The sequence below is a fragment of the Melanotaenia boesemani genome, chromosome 11, assembly GCF_017639745.1.
Source record: "Melanotaenia boesemani isolate fMelBoe1 chromosome 11, fMelBoe1.pri, whole genome shotgun sequence".
Taxonomy (NCBI): domain Eukaryota; kingdom Metazoa; phylum Chordata; class Actinopteri; order Atheriniformes; family Melanotaeniidae; genus Melanotaenia; species Melanotaenia boesemani.
The window spans coordinates 17,821,031-17,842,043 of record NC_055692.1 but is presented as its reverse complement, the minus strand read 5'-3'; the positions used below and the strand labels follow the sequence as shown (position 1 = coordinate 17,842,043).

At 43.5% G+C, this 21,013-nt stretch overlaps 1 protein-coding gene and 1 long non-coding RNA gene across 2 annotated transcripts in view; one reads left to right on the top strand and one right to left on the bottom strand.

Moving 5' to 3' along the window:
* LOC121648453 (protein prune homolog 2-like) overlaps positions 1-21,013 on the bottom strand; it is a 106,265-nt gene that overhangs the window by 12,405 nt on the left and 72,847 nt on the right. The gene's annotated exons all lie outside the window — the stretch shown is intronic.
* On the top strand, positions 14,651-15,050 carry LOC121648455. The gene is made up of 3 exons (XR_006011979.1): positions 14,651-14,754; positions 14,827-14,886; positions 14,959-15,050. It is a non-coding gene; the product is annotated as an uncharacterized LOC121648455 (long non-coding RNA).

The following is a 21,013-nucleotide window of genomic DNA, read 5'->3' as shown; positions in this document are numbered from 1 at the left end:
ATATATATATATATATATATATATATATATATATATATATTAGTGCTGGGCACGTTAACGCGCTAATCGCATGTTAACGCAACGCTCAATTAACGCTGTTAATCTTTTTAATCGTGCGTGATTTTTTATTTAATTTTTTTTTAAATTTATTTATTTATTCATTTATTTATTTTTCTTTTGCTGGCCGCTGGCTTTGATGACAGAAACATGGCGTCCATGACTCTCTTTTTTTTTATTTTTTTTATTTTTTTATTGTGATAATATCTTTGTTTACAAGTACAAAGATAGAACATATAGAACAAAACACAAAGAACATTAACAACGAGAATGCCAGGGGGTGGTACATATATTACCAATGACAAAAAATACATTATCATAAATTAAAAACATTCAAGGACAGACAATTTTGATATGTATTTATAGCTTTTTTGTTTAAGCTTTTAGATATAGTGCATTAATAAAGTTCAATTTCTTTAATTAATACAGGAAAAAAAGTTAGGGATGTTGAAAATTTGGATTTATGAATATGAAATTTGCCAAATGTAATAAGTAGATTAATTGCTACTCTTTTGTTCGAGTCCATGTTTTTCCCATGAAAACCAAATATGATATGTTCAAATTTTAGCAGAAATTTGGTGTCAATATTACGTCTAATGAAATTTTTCCAAAATTTTTTTGTGATATCACAGTTCCAAAATAAGTGACTGATTGTTTCTGGGTGTTCTTTGCATAGCGTACAGTTGGGATCAGTTGTTTTAATATATCTTACCATGTACTGATTAGTAGGATAGATTCTATGCAAAAGTTTAAAAGAGACATCTCTCATCTTATTGTTAGTTAACAGCTTCTGATGCAATGTCCAAACATTTTTCCATTGTGAGTCAGGAACAAAATTTTTCCAATAAAAGACAGCAGAAGGTACAGAGATTACATCTTGTTGAAACAGGGCACGTATGACTTTGTTAATCTTCTGAGCAAAATTGAAACAGCTTTTTCCAACAGTGGTGTCAGTTACAGTTAACAAGGACACATCTTCATCAGTCACAGTATTCTTAAAGAGTTCACAGATTTCCTTAGTAACAGCATCAAAAACAATAGCATACTCTTTCGGAGGAACAGCAAGGTTATACTTAAGGTTGAACTCTTCATATCTAAGTAAATGTCCATTCTTGTTAAAGAGCTGTCCCACCAGTAAGATATTATTGTTGAACCAATTATGATAAAATAACGATTTGTTTTTGTAAAGTATGTATTTGTTATTCGAAATATAAAAATTATGAGGGGAGAAATTGTGTTTATAAATCAGTGCCCATGAAGGAAGCATCTGTCTGTGAAAAGCAAAGAGTTTTACTGGAATTTTCTCAACATTATAATTGCAAAGGAGAAGAAAGCTGAGCCCACCCACACTTGAAAAAACGTGAAAAGGAAAAATATTCCAAATGGAGAACGGATTTTTTAAAAATGATTTGATCCAATTTATTTTGAATGTATTATTTAGAGTTGTAAAATCAAGAAAATTTAAACCTCCTTTTGCATAGGAGTTCATTACCACAGATTTTCTTAAATAATGAATACGGTTTTTCCAGATGAAGTTAAACAACATTTGGTCAATAGATTTAAGGGTCTGAGTGTCTAGATGCAGAGATAAAGCAGAATAAGTAAGCCGTGAAATTCCTTCCGCTTTGGAAAGTAGTACCCTACCTCTCAGACTTAAGTCTCTGAAGCCATTGGTTAAAGCGTTTTTTGGTTTTATCAATTAAGGGAGCAAAGTTTAACGAGCATCTTTCTGAATCCTTCCTGGAAATAACAATGCCCAGGTATGTTACACTCTCTTTAACAGGAATGTCACAGACAGATCTCAAAGCACAGTCTTTAACAGGAAGTAGTTCACATTTTTTAACATTAAGGTGAAGTCCCGAGACATGAGAGAAAGTTTGGATTAGATTTAGAGCACAAGAAACTTGACTGCTGTCTCTTAAAAAAAGGGTAGTATCGTCAGCTAATTGACTGATTAGAATTTCTTTACCGAAAACTAAAATACCTTTTAACTGATTTATAGAGATATAGTCAGCAAGGGTTTGCGTGGCTAATAGGAAAAGATATGGTGAAATTGGGCACCCCTGCCTGATCCCTCTATTAAGACTGAATCTAGGGGAGGTACCATTTTTCAATTTGACTGAACAGTTAGCATTTTTATACAATGTTTTGATGGTACTACAGAATAAAGAGCCAAAACCAAATTTATGAAGACAGCTGAAGATAAAGTTGTGATTAACAGAATCAAACGCTTTGTAAAAATCTAGAAAGAGTATAAGACTGTTATCAGCAACCAAGTGTGAGTAATCCAGGATATCAAGAACAAGACGAATATTATTAGAGATATGTCTGTTTTGCATGAATCCTGATTGTGTTTCTCCAATAATTGAATTTAAGACTGATTTAAGCCTTTTTGCAAAAACTGATGCGTCCATGACTCTCTTCCCTGCTGCAGCGGTGCGTCTGACGTGATCGGGAGCGAGCGGGTTTATTTAAATAAAGAGATGTTTTCTGTCTGGAACAGGAAGAAGAAAAAACGAGCCGACGTTTCTCTTTGTCAAAAAACATGCAGATGGACAGAACATCCTAATTTTTGGACCGGAAACTTTTTTGTTATTATTTAAAATAAATGCGGTTTTAATTTATGCAAGACAGCAAAGGTAAGACATGCTTTCTGACTAATACAAACGTGAAGCATAAATCGGGTCTTCTTCTATCTCTGGTTTGGTGAATCTTGGTCGTAGCGAAATTAAACTTCCAGCTGTGGAATCTGTGAGATGTGAGCTTTCAGTAGAGGAGTCGTTTGTTCGTGTTAATGCCGTGGGGTGGACACGGGGAGACATAATTTGTGTTTACATATTTTTCGGATTATGTGTAGCTGCGCTTTAAATAATTTGTTGTCTTAACTGTGTTTGCTGGTGATAGAAATGGTTTTACTGAGCTGGTAGCTGTGATTCTGGACTTTCTGTGGATACCACACATGTTTAGAGTTACATCTACAGACCTGACGCTACACCCGGAACGAGATGTTAACACCTTAACTCTCGGTAGCGGAGGCTGAAAATGAAAGTTTAGAGAAATTATAGGCCAGAAACCTGGATAATGAAACGCTGAAGGTGCATGGATGGAAGTTATTGTGCATATTGTGAATATTTCTCTCTCCTCACCATCTAGAAGCTGTGAGATTCTCATCCTGCTTTCTGTCTGTTCACCTGATGCTGATATTCATCACATATTGTTCCTTCTGTGTCTAGAAGGAAGCAGCTACACAGCTTTAAATCCATCCTGCTGACTATTTACCTTTTAGTTAGTAAATCCTTCTTTCTCATAAATATTTGATTTTATAAATATATATGAAGAAATATTTTATCTGAAAATTATTGCTAAACCTGTTTACGTGTTTAGTGCAGGGATCTGCAGCCTTTCCAATCCAAAGAGCCATTTTTCCCTCAGCCAGCTAAATAAAACTACTTTAGAGACGCAAATGTTACGAGACTTTTCAAAAAGGCAAGTTAATATATATTTTTAATGAAGAGCCACCATAGGATGTTTGTTATTTTTGAAGAACCACATTTTTATTTCCATTTTTAAGGTTTTAAAATAAAGAAAAACATAAAACCTTTATAAAAAAAGAGGACAGACAGACTTTCTGCTAAGGAATGTAGATATTTGTGGAAAATGATGTAAAAGAAAGGAAAAAAAAGTCCATGGTTTCCAGCCTAATGACAAGAAAGATAGATTTAAAAAAAATATTTTAGCCACGTATTTAGAGGCATTGTGGAAGGTCCAGAGAGACACTTGCAGCTCCAGAGTTGCAGGTTGGAGACCCCTGATGTAGTGTTTGTAAACCAAAACTTACTGCATTTTCTTTTTATAGCTGTAGGCCTTTTTTTAAAGGAAAGAGACATTTTGCGCGTAACAATGCGATTAATCGCAGCATGTCATGCGATTAATCGTGATTAAAAATTTTAATCGTTTCTCAGCACTAATATATATATATATATATATATATATATATATATATATGTTATATTATATATATTATTTTTTATTTTAATCGTTTTTTATAAGTCATTTTGTTTAAATACGAGATCACGAATTCACCAAACAATATAAACTTGGGCATAAGTGCACACAGCTTATTCAGTACTTGGTTGAGCCAAAGCGCTGGACAGATCTTTCTAACTCATTCTGTTGAGTAGAAGAGTTAAGCTAAGTGCGGAAATGCTCCTTAAACAACTGAGTCTTTAGCTTGCTCTTGAAAGTGGATAAGGACTCTGCGGATCAGACGGAGTTTGGTAGATCGTTCCGCCACCAGGGGACAACAGTAGTGATGCGAAGTTTGAGTCTTTTTGTGGAAGTATTAATATATCAGAGTTGAAATGAAAAACAACAGGTGTACTGTCCTTGGTAAGCAGAATATTAATAGTATGACATTATAACATGATATCAAAATGATGTCAACCAGTCAGCCCTACAAGGCTGCGTGTCTGGATGCTGTGTGTCTAAAGATAGTGGCAAGCAGACTATATAAGCCTGGGCAAAAGGATGAACGTGGTCTTTTATCCTGAAGGGGTGTCCCCCTGTTCGGCCGAATAAAGGAAGATCATTAAAGACCTCTGTCTGCAGACTCTTAATATCAGCAAGCCCTTTTGATAAAGAATTTATCTACGACATTTGGCGAGCCAGCCAGTTAACCGCTGGGGCCGGACGTGTGGACCGCTTTGACTCACCGCTTAAGGAGGTAAGCCCCATTTTAAATCCTTCTGGGTGAAGTGAGCCGAAGCGGAGGGCCGTCCTGGCTACAAGTTGAACTTAGTTATACAGCTGCTGTGACTCTGCTGACAGATAAATTTGTGTGCACACAAATAAAGTAGTTTTGTGAAGACAGGGCCTTACCAGAAGTAGCTGGGAGGAAGGTCAGTATAAGGCGATATTGGGTAGTTTTGTGAAGACAGGGCCTTACCAGAAGTAGCTGGGAGGAAGGTCAGAAAAGGAGAAGATAAGTAGAAATAAACAGGGGCTCACCAATTAGTGGGAGGGGGCTCAGTTTTAAGGTGAATTACACAGGGCTCACGAGATTGCGAGCTATTAGGCTGGACTTAAGGGGAGCCAGATTCAGTGGGTGTGTAATATTTCAGGGCTCTATCAGAACCCGGGGGGTAGACTGGACGCAGGCCCCTTGGAATTTTGAGAGGAGAGTCAGTATAGCGGCGAAAGAAGTAATTGGCAACAAAAATAGTAGTGAAAGTGAAGTAAAAGTGAAAGTGATGAAAATGCACCGATCGATCTGTTTCGAGTTCCAAATTTAGTAAAGAGTTAAATACAGGGCTCACAATATTGCGAGCTATAGGCTGGTATTGTAGGGAGCCAGTTAAGGAGCTTAAGTAGCTTATGACCAGGATCATAAGGAAAAAGGGTGCAAAGATCGATCAAAAATCTGATCCTAAATTAAACAGAGCCAGTAGTGAAAGGTTTAAGCTCTGTTAACCCGGGAAATCTGCGTAAAAGGGGCTTAGCGCAGTACAGCTGTGAAAAAAAAAAAAACCTTGTTGCAACATTAAATAATAAAGAAAAAATGTTTTATAAACTGACTGTTGACATATCCCTTCTTTCGACTGCTCACTGAGAGCGAACTTGTGACTTTTAAACTGGTTTTGACTGTTTAATTCCCCTCTGACTAATGGTGATTTGTTCAGCTGTTGAAGTGTGTGTATGAAGCGGATAGTGTGTGATGCACCGGACAGAAATGTGTGACTGACTGAGTGTGTAACTATCCTTTGACTGCCTTACCCCTCTCACTGAAAGTAAACTTGTGACTTCTGTGTGAAAAAAATAAGGGAAAAGTTTTAAACTGTTTGTTGACTGTTACTTCCCTTCTTACTAAGGGTAATATGACAGCTGATGTCTTCTGTGTGTGTGTGTGTGTGAAGCGGATAGTGTGTGTGAAGCGGATAGGAATGGGTGTCTGAGTGAGCTGAAAATTGTCTTGTGACTGCTTTACCCCTCTAACTGAGAGTAAACTTCTATGTGAAAAAATAAGAAGGGAAAAGCCTTTAAACTCTCTTTTGACTGTCTTTTCCTTTCTCACTGAACGGAGAAAAGCTGAGGGTGAGCTGAAAGCCTGTGTGTAAATTTGACCAAATGTGTGTGTAATGCGTGTCTGAGCGAAACTGGACACCGAGTGAGCCGGTGAGCTTGTGTGTAAAAGTGTGGCTAAATGTGGAAAGGAATGCGTGACTGAGTGTAATTGGAGATTGAAGCAGCTGCTGGGGATACTGAAAAACTTATGCATGAGACAGAGGCCTCTGTCAGTGATATTGCATGTTGCATGTTGAAAAGAGCTATAATCCTGAATTGCAGTGCATTGACCCGTTCCCCCAACCCACAAAAATAGCCCAGAGTGGTCTGGTGGAATCTGACACCAAGCTGCTTGCTAATACACATACACACACAAAAATAACAGAAAAAAACTTTGCTCTTCTCTTGTGCAGCTACAAGGATGTAGCTGTTCTATTCTTACGCCTGTTAAAATAAAACCGCTGAACTCTTTTGGTTTCCTTCCAACAGAACACAACTCCTCCCATTGGGTTGACACCAAGAAGCAGGACACGGAGTTGCAGCACACCCAAGTGGATTCCATTTGAGTTGCATGATTATCATATTGTATTAAAGCAGGGTTGACTGAATAGGATAATGATGAGTACGCCCGAAGCTATTGTTTGTATCCGTTACCCCCACAGGATGAAAGAGGTTCAACACATGTCCAAGAAATGGCATAAAAGAACAAAAAACCTTAAAGACCCGTGGCCTGCTACAGGAACCTTCGATAGAAATATTTGTGAATTGATGCAACATCGCATTGAGGATTACAAAGCTGGAAATAATTCTAAGAAACGACAAAAGAAGCGAGAGCTTGAGTTGGAAATTTTAAACTTATTTAGAATCAGCAAGCCAATTAAAAGAAATGTCAAAACCATGGTACCATATACAGATAATCCAGGGGAAGCTGAAAACTGTACTAATGCCGAACTTTTCCCAAACTTAACAGGAACAATAAAGATAGATGGAAACTTTAACCTTGATGACCGGCAAAGCCTTCCAGGGGTACCAGCTAATGCTGACATGTCGGGAACCGTAAGTAACATTCATGACAGGTCATCTGTTGCTTCAAGGGTCGCTGAGGTGGCACTTCCTGTTCCAGACCCACTCAACTCCAGACAGAGGAGCCTGTCTTTACCACCAAACATTGGAGAAGCCCAGGCCCAGGCCAGACAGCGTCCGGCCTCTGCCCATTCTCCTCAAAGGCAGGAAACTCCCCCCCACATGACAATCCCAAAACATTGTAGCACGCAGCGACGTCAGTCTGGAATTATTAATTGTTACCAAGATCGAACCGAATTGGTTCGAAAGGGCAAAGCTGAGGACAGTTTTTGGTTAAACTTAGGGCTCCGTCAACAAGATTTACATCGTGAGTTGGGACGGAGCCAGATAGTTGAGATGGAACAGGAAATAGATGACTTAAATGAGGAGGTGGAGGGGGCGACCTCGGGGGGTGGGACTTCCATGCCTGCGTGCCTGCAAAAGCCCGGCGCGTCCACAGGGGTCTCCAGGGATGAGTATGACTTAAGATATAGGCCTAACATCAGACCTCCTGACAGATTGAGGGGGGGGGGAATTCCCAATCCTGATTAGGGGAACGAGGGCCGATTATCACCCTTGGCCAGCTCGGGACTTGACAGGTTTGGTCTCCGGGCTCCCACAGATCACCGCAGGAGGGGGCAAATGGGTTAAAGCTTTTGAATCAAACACGGCCGGAACACTACTCTCACTAGGCGACATCAAGGCTGTCCTCACACAGGTTTTGGGGTTGTCTAAGATGCAACAGTTTTTCAAAGACAATGAACTGGACTGGATTTTGAGTGAAAGGGCAGATGGAACGGAACTGGCTGCCTATAAAGGGGTGTTTGGAAAGGAATACGCACCAAGTACCCTAATAAAATTGATGTTGATGCTTTAAAAGGGGAACCTCTGAAAGACGACCAGAATCCAGCAGCATACATCGATATGCAGTTAAAAAGATGGCGCCTAGAGACTGAAAAAGATGTGGAAAATGATCCTGTTTTGCTCACTCTTTTCAGAAATGCAGTGATCACATCGATGCCAAAGGAAGTCACCCGGCGCCTGGAGGACGTTGTTGGCCTGGCGTCCATGTCCTCGCAGCTGTTCCGTGATCATGTGATTCATGCAGTAATGCGATACAGAAGAGATCTAAGCAAGACTTCTGAACAGGACCTCCAGATTCAAAGGAAACTGACTCAGATGCAACTAAATGATTTGCAAGGCAAGCTGAAAGAAAAGACTCAAGCTGTTGTGTTCACAGATCCAGGTGCGGGTCAGACTGCTGGAGTTCCTGAGTCAACACAAGCCGCCAGTGGTCCCCAGCCGTTCCGCCCTTCATACTCAAGGCTTGGTACTCCCTCGTCTGGGGCGTGGCAGGGATCCAACCTCTGCTGGTATTGTGGAATGTTTGGACATTTTGCTAGGGCTTGCCCACGGTTTATGCCCCTCTCGGCAGGTGGTCCTGGAAGAAACGGAGTTGTCCCCAGAAGAGGTGGAGGAGGGGCCCTGGGTGGCACTCGGCCAAGACCCTCTCAGGTTTTAGGGGGGTCCCGGGAATCCTATGGGTGAAGGTTCGTACCCGTTGATCCTACACACACGCACTGACCCCATGATAAATGTAGAAGTTGGGGATCAACAGGTTTCTATGATGATCGACACGGGAGCTACTCACTCATGCATACAGGAACACCTCGCCAAGAACCTTCCCCTGTCAGATAACTTTGTCAAGACAGTAGGATTCTCGGGAAAAAGTCAATTGATTCCTATTACTGCTCCCGTTAAAATAAAAGTAGGAAATGATGAAATTAAAATACCCATTTTGGTTTCAGACCAAACACCCGTCAATTTATTAGGACGAGATGCACTTTGTAAACTTGGGCTCAAAATTTTATGCTCCCCTTTGGGAATATACGTGGAAAATATTGGATTGGATTTACAAATGACTGCTCAAGCAGAACCAGCAATTGTTTATTGGTTGGGAAACATGGAGGGACCCGTGGGTTCAGTGTTGGAAAAATGGGGAACATGCGTAAGGGCCCAGGCACCGAGAGGTTCTCCTCCAATCTTACCTCCTCACTGTACAATGTTTTTTGATCCATCAGCCAGCCCAACCTTTCAGGATAGGTGGGAAAAGGAGACGGAGGGTGTAAAGGTTGAATTGAAGGCTCCATATATCCTGATTGGAGGCCAAGGCGCAGCATTAAAGGTAAACCACAATACCTTTATTGATAAATGGTACTGTGTTACTCAATCCTCACCACACATTACACTGTTGGTAAACCCAGGATACCATTCAAGGGACCTCGGTCCGATGGTAAGAACCGCAGAGCATTTAACATGGAGAAGTACAGACAACCCATTAATCTCTCTTTCAGATGATGGATCAATGTTAAGGATTAGGTGTGATCTGTCATTACAAGCAACACCTCAGAAGGTGGTGCTACCAGGAAAAAACATAATGATGACATGCAAAACCAACCCCCTTGGATTTAACAGTGATCTGGAAACTGATATTTTAACACAGGTTCCGGACCAACTGTGGTCCAGACATGAGACGGATGTGGGACTGGCAGTTTCAGCCAGCCCAGTTACTGTCAAAATAAAACCAGGTACAGTGTTACCCTGGCGGCCACAATACAAACTTAAACCCGCAGATGAAGAAGGGATTGGAATCCTAATTGATGGGTTTTTAAAAGTAAGAGTGCTGATTGAGATTTCTAGTCCTTGTAACACCCCAATTCTTGCAGTTCTAAAAGCAGATAAATCAAAGTACCGACTGGTCCATGATCTAAGGGCGATCAATGCCATTCTTGAAGATGTCGCTGCAGACTTCGCTAATCCTCACACACTGTTGAATGCCATCCCTGCTAAAGCTAAGTTTTTCACAGTAGTGGATCTTTGTTCAGCATTTTTCAGTATCCCTCTGGCAGAAGAGTCACGATATCTGTTTTCGTTTACCTTTAGAGGTCGACAATACAGCTACGCCAGAATGCCCCAGGGACTAACAAGCAGCCCAGCGTGGTTTGATCGCGTGGTGAGTCAGGATCTACAGGAGCTGGATTTGAGCGGCGTCCTAACCCGGTATGTAGACGATATATTGATTTGTTCAGACACCATTGAAGATTGTCAGCGCGACTCGATCAAAGTGCTGCAGAGACTGGCAGAATGTGGACATAAAGCTTCTCGGACAAAGCTGCAATTCTGTCAGCCTCAGGTGGAATTCCTTGGCAGAGTAATCTCCCATGGAACAATAGCTCTGTCTCCTGACCACCTCAAAGGCATAAGTCGAGCACCGCGTCCACAGACATGCGCGCAACTAATGACCTTTTTAGGTATCACAGGATTCAGCGCGGAGTGGTTGGAGGACTACGCAGTAAAGACGGCGCCGCTCAGGGATCTCCTGAAGTCCTCTGAAGCTAAGACTTTAAAGAAGTCTTTGGAGTGGACCACAGAGGCACTGTTGGCTTTTGATGTGCTTAAGCAGGAACTGCAAAGTGCCCCAGCCTTAAAAATGCCGGAATATGATAAACCTTTCTATCTTTACGTTTCAAACAGATGCAACATGTATGCAACGGCTGTATTGACACAGGATTCATGTTCTGGTGGAAAGAAACAACCCATCGCTTACTACAGTGCAAGGTTGGACGACGTAGCACGAGGGTGGCCCCCCTGCTACCAGGGCCTCGCAGCTGTTCACATGGCGTATGAAAAGGCGTCTGCAATAACTAAGTCATATCCTGTGGTTATTTACACCCATCATAAAATCACAGAGTTGATCAATCACAGTAAACTTGTTCTGACAACAGCACGTTGCCTTCAGTATCTACCATTGCTCACCTATCCAGATGTAACAATTAAGAGATGTGAGACCACAAATCCTGCTAATATGTTACCTTTTGAATTTGAAGGTGATACACACGAGTGCGTCGCTGAGACCACGAGGTACACAAAACTGAGACCGGACTTGGAATCTGAGCCGTTGGACGACGCACAGGTCACGTACTATGTAGATGGGTCATGCTTTCGAGACCACAAGGGAACTCACGCAGGCTACGCCGTGGTGCAACAAAAGGAAGGGACGTTTGTGACAATAAAAGCTGAAAAATGTTTACAACCTTGCTCTGCACAATTAGCTGAACTATACGGACTTACTGCGGCATGTGAACTTGCTAAAGACTCCTCTGCTAATATCTACACAGATTCAGCATACGCTCACGGAGTCTGTCACCTGTTTGGAGCAGTTTGGAAACTGCGCGGCTTTCAAAAATCAGATGGTAAACCTGTTCGACATGGAACACAGATTATGAAGTTAATCTCCGCCATGATGCTTCCACATCGATTGGCCATTATCAAGTGTCCTGCTCATCAAAAAGACAACTCCATCACCACGATGGGAAACAATGCGGCAGACGAAGCTGCAAAGCACGCTTCAGGTTGCAAGGTCGCCGTCTTGGCCCCAGCTGTGGAGTTGGAACCATCTGTCACACCCGACGATATCACACTAATGCAAGCGCGTGCCAGCGCGAGTGAACAAAACATGTGGGAAAAAAGGGGTGCTACAAAAGATGGGCGAGGGTTATGGCGGTCACATACCGGCCTGATTGTCGCTCCAATCTCACTTTTGTCTCTTTTAATTCCAGAGTGTCATAAACCAGACCACTGTGGGCGAGATGAGGTGGTGCATCGGGTACAACAGCAGGGTTATTGGGCGCCGTACCTGCAGGCATTGGTGACGGATGCGCTAAATCGGTGCAAGATATGCTCGCAAAATAACATTCGGAAAGGTATTGTCACCCCCACAGCACGAATTCCTGTCCCGGAAGGCCCGTTTCGTCATCTGATTTTAGATTTTGTGGACATGTTGGTCCCGGTACACGGTAAGCGCTACCTTTTGGTGGTTTTTGATCATTTCAGTCGTTGGGTGGAGGCCACTCCGTCAAAGGACATGGGGGCGGGAACAGTCATAAAGTTCCTGGTCCGTGAGGTGATCCCTAGGTTTGGCTTGCCGTCCATCCTTTCATCAGACTCGGGACCAGCATTCATCAACAAGGTCTACGAGGGCGTTCTGCGCCAGCTCGGAATCAAAGTCCGCCATGGAAGTATCTACACTCCCTCCAGTCAGGGAGGGGTGGAACGAGTGAATGGCACGCTTAAGGCAAAAATTAATAAGATTTGTGCATGTACTGGTTTGCGGTGGCATGACGCATTACCGCTGGCCCTAATGAGTTACCGCATGCAAGCTCATCGGGTCACACATTTGTCTCCTCATGAAATGTTAACAGGTCGTCCCATGCCGGGCCCCCAGTTTCTGGAGCAGTTGGAAAAGGAGCTGCACAGTTATATGAAACAGTTGTCTGCTATCCATAAAGCAATTTATTTTCAGGAGAAAGCGAACGAGCCAAAACCAGTCTCTGTGACATCTGGTCCAGTGGTGCCCGGGGATAAGGTGTACATCAAGGAGTTTCGAAGAAAGTGGAACACTCCTCGACGCCGGGGTCCCTACACGGTAGTCCGAGTCACCCCGACTGCGGTCCAGGTAGAAGGAAGCTTCGCTTGGCATCACCTGAACCATTGTTCGTTGGCAACTACGACCAACAACTGCAAAACGGGCCCTGGGGACTGGTCGGATTGTGCAGCGTTCTCAAATGACCAGTCCCCCAAAAGGGGAAGTATCGCCTGGCATGCATCTGACAAAGATAGTCCGGTCAGGGCAGATTCAGAGTTGTCGCCCGATGATGTTGTGTCTGAAGTTCCTGTGGTTTCTTCTGTTGTTCGGGACAGTAATGTGGACAGGGACAATTCAACCAATCCGGACCCAAAGCAACAGCCACCACGTCGTCCCATCACCAGGGCCTTCTCAAAGAAAACAGAGGGGCAACTGCGCAACGAGGGAGCGACCTCAGTGACCAGGGGGAGTACGACTCACATGCCAAATGTCATTATCAGTCAGGTCTCTTGCCGGCATGCACCCGCACACATCTACACACTACCCGTGACTCGGTATTTCAGACAGATGTTGCACTTTTATTCCAGCTAACACAGCGCCAGATGATTCCTTTACATCTGCCATGGACGAGATAATACGGGTGGGAGGGGAGGTGCGGGAGCATGCTGGGAAGAGCGACTGGTCTCTTAATTGGTTGGACCAGTTAATGGCTGACTGGAAAAATGTATTGATAAAGGTGGGAGTTGGGTCAGCTTTGGTTCTGATCCTTCTTTTCTTGTTTGGCATGTGCATCGTTCCCGCCCTGAGGAAAGCATGGAGTACGAGTCTCAAGAAACAGACATCTGTCATCATGGCTGCCCAATTGGTCCGTACTGAGTTGGACCTGTGACGTCTCAATATAACGGCAGTCGGTTGGACGAAGGGTCGGCAGCCAGACAAAGGAAGGCTGGTGACCCAACACTCCTGTTTGCCTCCGGACTGGAAAAAGACTCTATCGTGTGGTTTTTGTAGTCAGAAATCTTCTGTAATAGGTTATCCTTGTGAAAACGGGTTGTAATGTAATTTCTTTGTTGTGTGTGTATGATTAATTTCTGTCATAGTACTTAGAAGGTCTCCTGCAGGGGTTCACTGGCCTACCCGTGCCTGAGTGTCAAGTAAGATCAAAAGTTACCGGTGCTCAGAGGGGGGGCACGGGGGAATTTTTTCTCCCTTCGGGGTTTTTTCGCCCTCGTACGGAAGGTTCAGATTGGCTCCTATGTTATGCTTGAGACCTGCGTGTGTGGACAAGTGTGCGTAAAAAGGTTTCCCTATTGTAAGTTTCAGAGTATCGTCTTAGGGCCGATTACTCTGAAATATTTGAAAGGGGGAAATGTGGAAGTATTAATATATCAGAGTTGAAATGAAAAACAACAGGTGTACTGTCCTTGGTAAGCAGAATATTAATAGTATGACATTATAACATGATATCAAAATGATGTCAACCAGTCAGCCCTACAAGGCTGCGTGTCTGGATGCTGTGTGTCTAAAGATAGTGGCAAGCAGACTATATAAGCCTGGGCAAAAGGATGAACGTGGTCTTTTATCCTGAAGGGGTGTCCCCCTGTTCGGCCGAATAAAGGAAGATCATTAAAGACCTCTGTCTGCAGACTCTTAATATCAGCAAGCCCTTTTGATAAAGAATTTATCTACGACATTTTCACTAACCCAGGTCTTTTACTCTCGAACAGTAAAGTGAACGAATCTTGAACGAGTCATGACGTTCATTTTGGCGTTGTAAAAAAGTCCGCGATTCTCAAGCAGTAAATACTGAAGGCAACAAAACTACTGGTAATGCCACAAGCAATTCAAACCATGTGAAAACATAGTGTAACTGGGTAGTTTTACACCAGGGTAATTATGGCGGTGTGTTTTCCGACCCTATGCGCGGTCGTGAAGGCATCACGGGCTGTGCTGCTTCCGTTTCTCCGCGTAGGCTCATCAGGGAGAGTATAAACAGGTGTGGTAGCTGGAATGTCTTCCTCTCTCTACTTTTGGGCGTGTTGGCGGCGGTGCGGCTTGTCGCCACGAGCTGGTTGCCGTGGTTTGTTGAAGCCAGGTCGTCTGGGTTTATTGGTTGGGCTGTGGATTTTCTCCAAGCTTTGCTGGCGAAGGTAAATGCTGGTATGACGCTGTAGGATGCAAATTGTGTATACACCAGGCTAATGTGTATTCTTCCACACTAGACGGAGCTGCTGGTATATCTGGAGTGGCGTTGGAGTAGAGCTACGTTGCTCGGGAAGAAGGTATGGATAAGACTGGTTGGTTTCTTGGTTAGCATGTATTGTGGCAAACTGTGTGTTCTCCCTGCAAAACAGATTGCCTCTGCTCCCTACTGTGCTCTCTGTAGTGCTCTCTGTAGTGCTCTCTTTAGTGTTCTCTTTAGTGCTCTGTTTAGTGCTCTCTGTAGTGCTCTCTGTAGTGTTCTTTTTAGTGTTCTCTTTAGTGCTCTGTTTAGTGCTCTCTGTAGTGCTCTCGTTAGTCTATGGTGCTCAAATTGGTTGATGGTGCCCGTAGTAGTGGGTTTTGTGCATGTAGCACTTGTCTCCTGATATAATAATAATTTATTGTTAATAATGTGAATGACGTATACTGGGAGACTGACTTAACTTTGGGCCCTGTTTGGAAGGTTCTCGACTCAACTGAGAGGTAGAGGTCTTTTGCAATAATTAAGAAACACACCTGAAGCACAAAATGGTTAACAGGTACCTTGTATTACCATGTACAACATAAACATGACAGAAATGAAATGAAAAGTCACTTGTTTACAAGTGTTGAGGTTCACATAAAGGAGATATAGTTAGAAAAAAACTACTTTCCTCATAAGAAATGAGCGATGAGTAATTTTCCCAACCCGAGTGCACTCGTATTTAAGTTCCTTATCCAAATTCTGTAAATACTGGATCCAGATTAGGGCTAATATGATAACAAATCAAACAAACCAGTTCAATAGTTAGAGCCCTATATTCACACAATCAATTAATCACATTCATCACTAGCAGAACAACCAGATAACATTACACTCACATCTGGACAGTTTGAGTCCTTCCACAGCACAGGCAGTGTGGATATCAACTTTGGAAAGACAAAAGGGTGTCTTTTGGGGTCAATAGTCAAGTCAAATAAAATAACAACAAGTCAGTCTTAAGGTGAACGCTGTGCACGTGTTGTGAGTTCACGTTATGGTGGGTTCTGGCTGATAGTTTGTGGTGTTCTTATCCTACCACCATAACCTTGAGGAAAGTGAGGATATCCTTGTATGGTGGAGGATGCAAGCAGCTTCTCAAGACCAATCCTTCAACAGGTGCGAGGATCAGGCAGTCTCATCTGGGTTGGCTCGCCATCGATGCTTCAACTCAAACCCAAATACCTGGCCAATTCGGGAGTTTAACTCTCATGAACGCCGTTCAGAAAGCAGGAACGTTAACAGCTCGATCAGCTCAGCATACCAGCTCACACAAGCAGCGAGTCACCATTGTCTGTCCGTTGTTTCTCAGCAGAGGCTGCTCACAGTCCTACAAGTGCTCTGATTGGGTAAAGCACGGCTAAGCAAGCAGCAAGCTCTGCTCTGATTGGCTGAGGCACATTTTCACTTCAACCCTTTATCACCTGGGTTACACCCTCCCCTCCTGAATCCATGCACGTCCCGTTGCATGTACTACCAGGCTGTGCAGTCACAACAGGGAATGTTTGGTTGGGAAGTAAGTCTGGGTCATACCCATTTAAAGCATCCGTATAAGCCACTGATAACCCTTGGAAAAGAGCTTGTACAATGGAAATTAAAGGGTTGCCTATTTGAGGATAATGAAACCTTTTTGGTTTCTCTCTGTGCCTCTGTGATCGTCTGAGCACAGTTTCAGGTTCCTGGTTTCTGACAAAATCAGGCTGACTGTCTAGTAGCACATCTGCTGTGTTTACATCAGTACTTTCATCACTGTGACATTTAAGGTTTTCTGACTCTTCACTTGGGGCTGAATCGCTCTCTTGTTCCTGAATTATGTCCAGGGAGGGACACGGTTCATCAAGAAAAGCTTTAGAGGGGGTTTCTGATATGTCTGGTGCACTGTCTCTATCAGGAAACATCTCTGGGGAAAACTGACTGTCAAGAACCTCATTCTCTGCAGTGGTTATGTCAGTCGATTCCCCTGCAGGATCAGGAGTAACCACATCCACCCTTTCAGTGTCTGAGACTTCAGGTGAATAAGGTTCCTCAATCAGCGGATAGTCAGCAGTGGGTCCAAGTAAAGGATCTGAACTCTGAGGACAAGCCTCATCGGTCTCAATTTCCCCTTCTCTGGTGTTTGGGAGGTCATATACAACAGAGAACCTGGTGGTGGTATGACACAAAGGCTCCGGGTGGTAGATGGGAAGTTCATCCTCCCAATCACTGGAACAGACAGCTTCATTCTCAGTATCACCCAGTGTTTGCCGCGTCCGCGGCCGTTGTACAGATTTGGGCTGAGGAGGCTCTCCTGCTGCTGTAACAGGGAGAAAACTGCAAGGTAACAAGAGATCGCGATGTAAAGTCCGCACGGGACCTTGCTTGGTCTCAGGTCGCACAGTATAAACTGGGAGCGTTCCAAAGCACTTTACCACAATGTGGATATCTGCTTCCCACTTATCTGCAAGTTTATGCTTACCCCGTAGTCGCACACTTCTCACTAAAACTCTATCCCCTACTTCAAGAGTAGAATTGGTCACTTTTTTGTCAAATCTGGTCTTATTTCTTTCAGCCACCTTCTGGGCATTCCGAGAGGCTAATTCATAGCTCTCTGCAAGCCGGGCCCTGAGGTTTTGCACATACTGGGAATGTGTCGTTTGCTGATTTTCCGGGAGAGGCAATCCATAAGCAAGGTCAACTGGTAGTCTGGGTTTACGCCCAAACATCAACTCATAAGGAGTGAACCCCGTGACTTCACTTCGAGTACAGTTATACGCATGTACTAAAGGTCTTACAAACTCTTTCCAATTTGATTTCTGTTTGTTTTCCAAAGTTCCCAACATGCTTAACAGTGTTCGGTTAAATCTCTCCACAGGGTTACCCCGAGGGTGATATGGGGTGGTCCTGATTTTCTGGATACCTGAAACCTCACAGAGCTCCTTGATGAGTCTGGACTCAAAATCAGGACCTTGGTCACTGTGTAACTTTTCAGGTATACCAAAGTTCACAATAAAGTTATCCCACAGACATCTGGCAACAGTTTTTGCCTTCTGGTTGCTTGTGGGAACGGCAATGGCAAACTTAGTAAAATGATCAGTTAACACAAGGATGTCTTTTGTGTTACTGCTGTCAGGTTCAATAGTAAGAAAATCCATACATACTAACTCTAGTGGTCGTGTAGATTTTATATTCACCAGGAAGGCTGCTTTTTCAGGGAGACTTTTTCTGCGCACACAGCGGTCGCAAGTCTTCACCTTGCGCTCAATGTCGACGGACATTCGAGGCCAATAGAACCTTGTTCTGACCAGATCTAAAGTCCTATCGATCCCCATATGTCCCATGTCATCGTGCAAACTCTGCAAAACTGATGCTCGAAGCTCTTCAGGTAGGACTAACTGGTAAGTGACAAGGTTGGTATCATGAATTATCCTGTACAATACCTCATCACGTAGCTCCAATCTGTTCCACTCCCTTAAGAGCAGAGGGAGCTCTGGCAGTTCTTTTCGCACAGTGGGCGGTGGTTTTTCTCCAAGTTCCATCTGTGCAATCACTTCTCTAATAGAAGGATCAGCTCTCTGCTTCTCTTTCAGTTCAGAGTGAGAAAGGATAGGGATGACTGGCAAACCCTGCTGATCCTCTTCAGCATAACCATCTGGAATGACACTGGAAGAGACTGTAAGCGACTCAACTAGAGCAATACTACAGTCACTGGAACAAGCGTCATCCTGGACCTTAATAAGGTGGTTCTGACAAATTGCATAGACAGCATCTTGGTCAACCACTTCTGCAGTTTCATCATCAGTCAGGTGTCGTCTCACAAACAGATTTATGCGCTCTTGCTCTTTCTCTGCCAGAATATCGTCAGTGAGTTCTGCATGAGGTCGTCTAGAGAGGCCATCGGCATCCAGATTTTGTTTGCCTGCACGAAACTGGAGTTTGAATGAGAAGTTAGATAAAGCCGCCAGCCATCTATACCCAGTTGCATCTAACTTCGCAGTGGTAAGTATATAGGTCAGAGGGTTACTGTCGGTGACAACAGTAAACTGACTACCATAAAGGTAATCATGAAATTTCTCCGTTACTGACCACTTGAGCGCAAGAAACTCCAGTTTGTGGGCTGGATACCGTGATTCGCTTCTTGACAGACCTCGACTGGCAAAAGCAATGGCTCTGAGTTTGCCTTCTTGTTCCTGGTATAATGCTGCTCCCAAGCCAGTTGTACTGGCATCTGTGTGCAGGATGTAAGGCTGCTGTGGGTCTGCAAAACCAAGAACAGGTGCAGTGGTAAGTTTCTCAATAACCATCTCAAAGGCATTTTGGCACTCAGGTGTCCAGCGGCTCTCAAAAGGTTGCTTAGGATCATGGTACTGTTCTTGTTTCCCTGAAACCTTGGAACCTTTGCGATATGGAGGATATCCCCGAGTCAGGTTATTTAGCGGCCTAACACTGGCTGCATAATCCTTAATGAAGCGGCGATAGTAGCCTGAGAAGCCTAGAAATGCTCGCAGTTCTTTTAAAGTTTTGGGAATTGGCCAGGTCTTTAAAGCCTCCGTCTTTTCTGGGTCTGTTTTAACACCATGTTCAGAAACTATGTGCCCAAGATAGCGGACATTTGTCTGAAAAAACCTGCACTTCTCAGGAGATAACTTCAAGCCATACTCCTTAAGGCGGTTGAGCACACGCATAAGCCTACTCTCATGCTCTTCCAGAGACTTGGAGAAAATGATTAAGTCATCCAAAAAGACGAGAACCTCCTTCAAGTTCATATCACCTAAACATTTCTCCATTAGTCTCTGGAAGGTACTGGGTGCGTTCGTTATGCCCTGCGGCATACGATTGAACTCCCAGAAACCTAATGGGGTGACAAAGGCCGTCTTTGGTTTGTCAGCCTCTTCAACCTCAATCTGGTAATAGCCTGACTTAAGGTCGAGAACTGAGAACCACTTAGATCCTGTCAGTGCTGAAAAGGTGTCTTCGAGTTTTGGAAGAGCATACGCATCCTTTACCGTTTGCAAATTAACACTAGAAGTCCCAGGAATTTTGATATCTCCCTAAAGTCCCAGAGAAGGGTCGAAAGACCTTTAGTCCAAACTGACGACTCTGCTGGCAAAAATTAGCATCTCTTCATTTGTAAATGCAGCCATTACCTGAGGAATGCACCCATTGCATCCAGCCCCTCCTTGTTACCTTGAAACGTCTGGTAAATTCTGTGGCAGTGGGGGATGGTGGGCTGAGGGGGATAAATAGTAGCTAGCTTCACCTCCAACAAATAGAAGGAAGCAAAATGCAGAGGCGGCTTACAACTCAGCAGGCATTGGACCTGATCCTCAGCGATACAAACCCTTGTGACTCAGATGGAGAAGAGATACAAATTCAGCTGGATTCGGACTCTGACTCTGAGCAGTCTTCAGGTAAGATTTGAAACTATTATTGAACTTTTTGGTATGACAAATTTCTTTCTTTCTGCTTTGTCCTGTACTGTGAGTTGCAACACTGGAATTTCTCCATTTTGGTACAAATAAAGGATTTTTTTAATCTTATTTCCAAAACATCCTATTTTCGTCCTCTGAAATTGTGAAATTGTTTACCTTGCAGATGATGAGACTGCTCCACTGCCAGAAAAGAGGGCTCGGTTGGGAAGTGAGAGGACAGAGATGGCTAAAGATGGCACAGTGTGGCATGAAGAACAGCTGGGGACATGTCTCAATTTCACCCCAATAGAACCATACGGCACAGATGGAGAGCCAACTGCTAAGGCCAGAAGAAGTATCCGGACTCGTCTTCAAAGCTTCTTCTGTTTTATAACACTTGAAATGCTTCGTAGCATTCAAGAATGGACCATTCAGCATGCACGGCAAAAGGAGCAGGCAGATTGGTTCATGAACCTCCCAGAACTAATGGCATTTATTGCAATTATTATCTTGCGGGGGGTGAAGAAAGTTCCATCACTACGTGACAATTGGTCAGCAGAGCTGGGAAACCCACGAATCATTGCTACTATGGCCCGAAACCGCTTCCAAAACATCATGCAACACCTACGCTTTGATAACATGTTCACACGCAGTGAGCGAGTGGAGACAAATAAGTTTGCTGCAATTTCTAATCTGTGGGAATCTTTTGTCAATAACTGCATCAGATCTTATAACCCTGGTCGACACATCACTATTGATCAACAGCTTTTCCCGACAAAGACTCGCTGCAGTTTTCTGCAG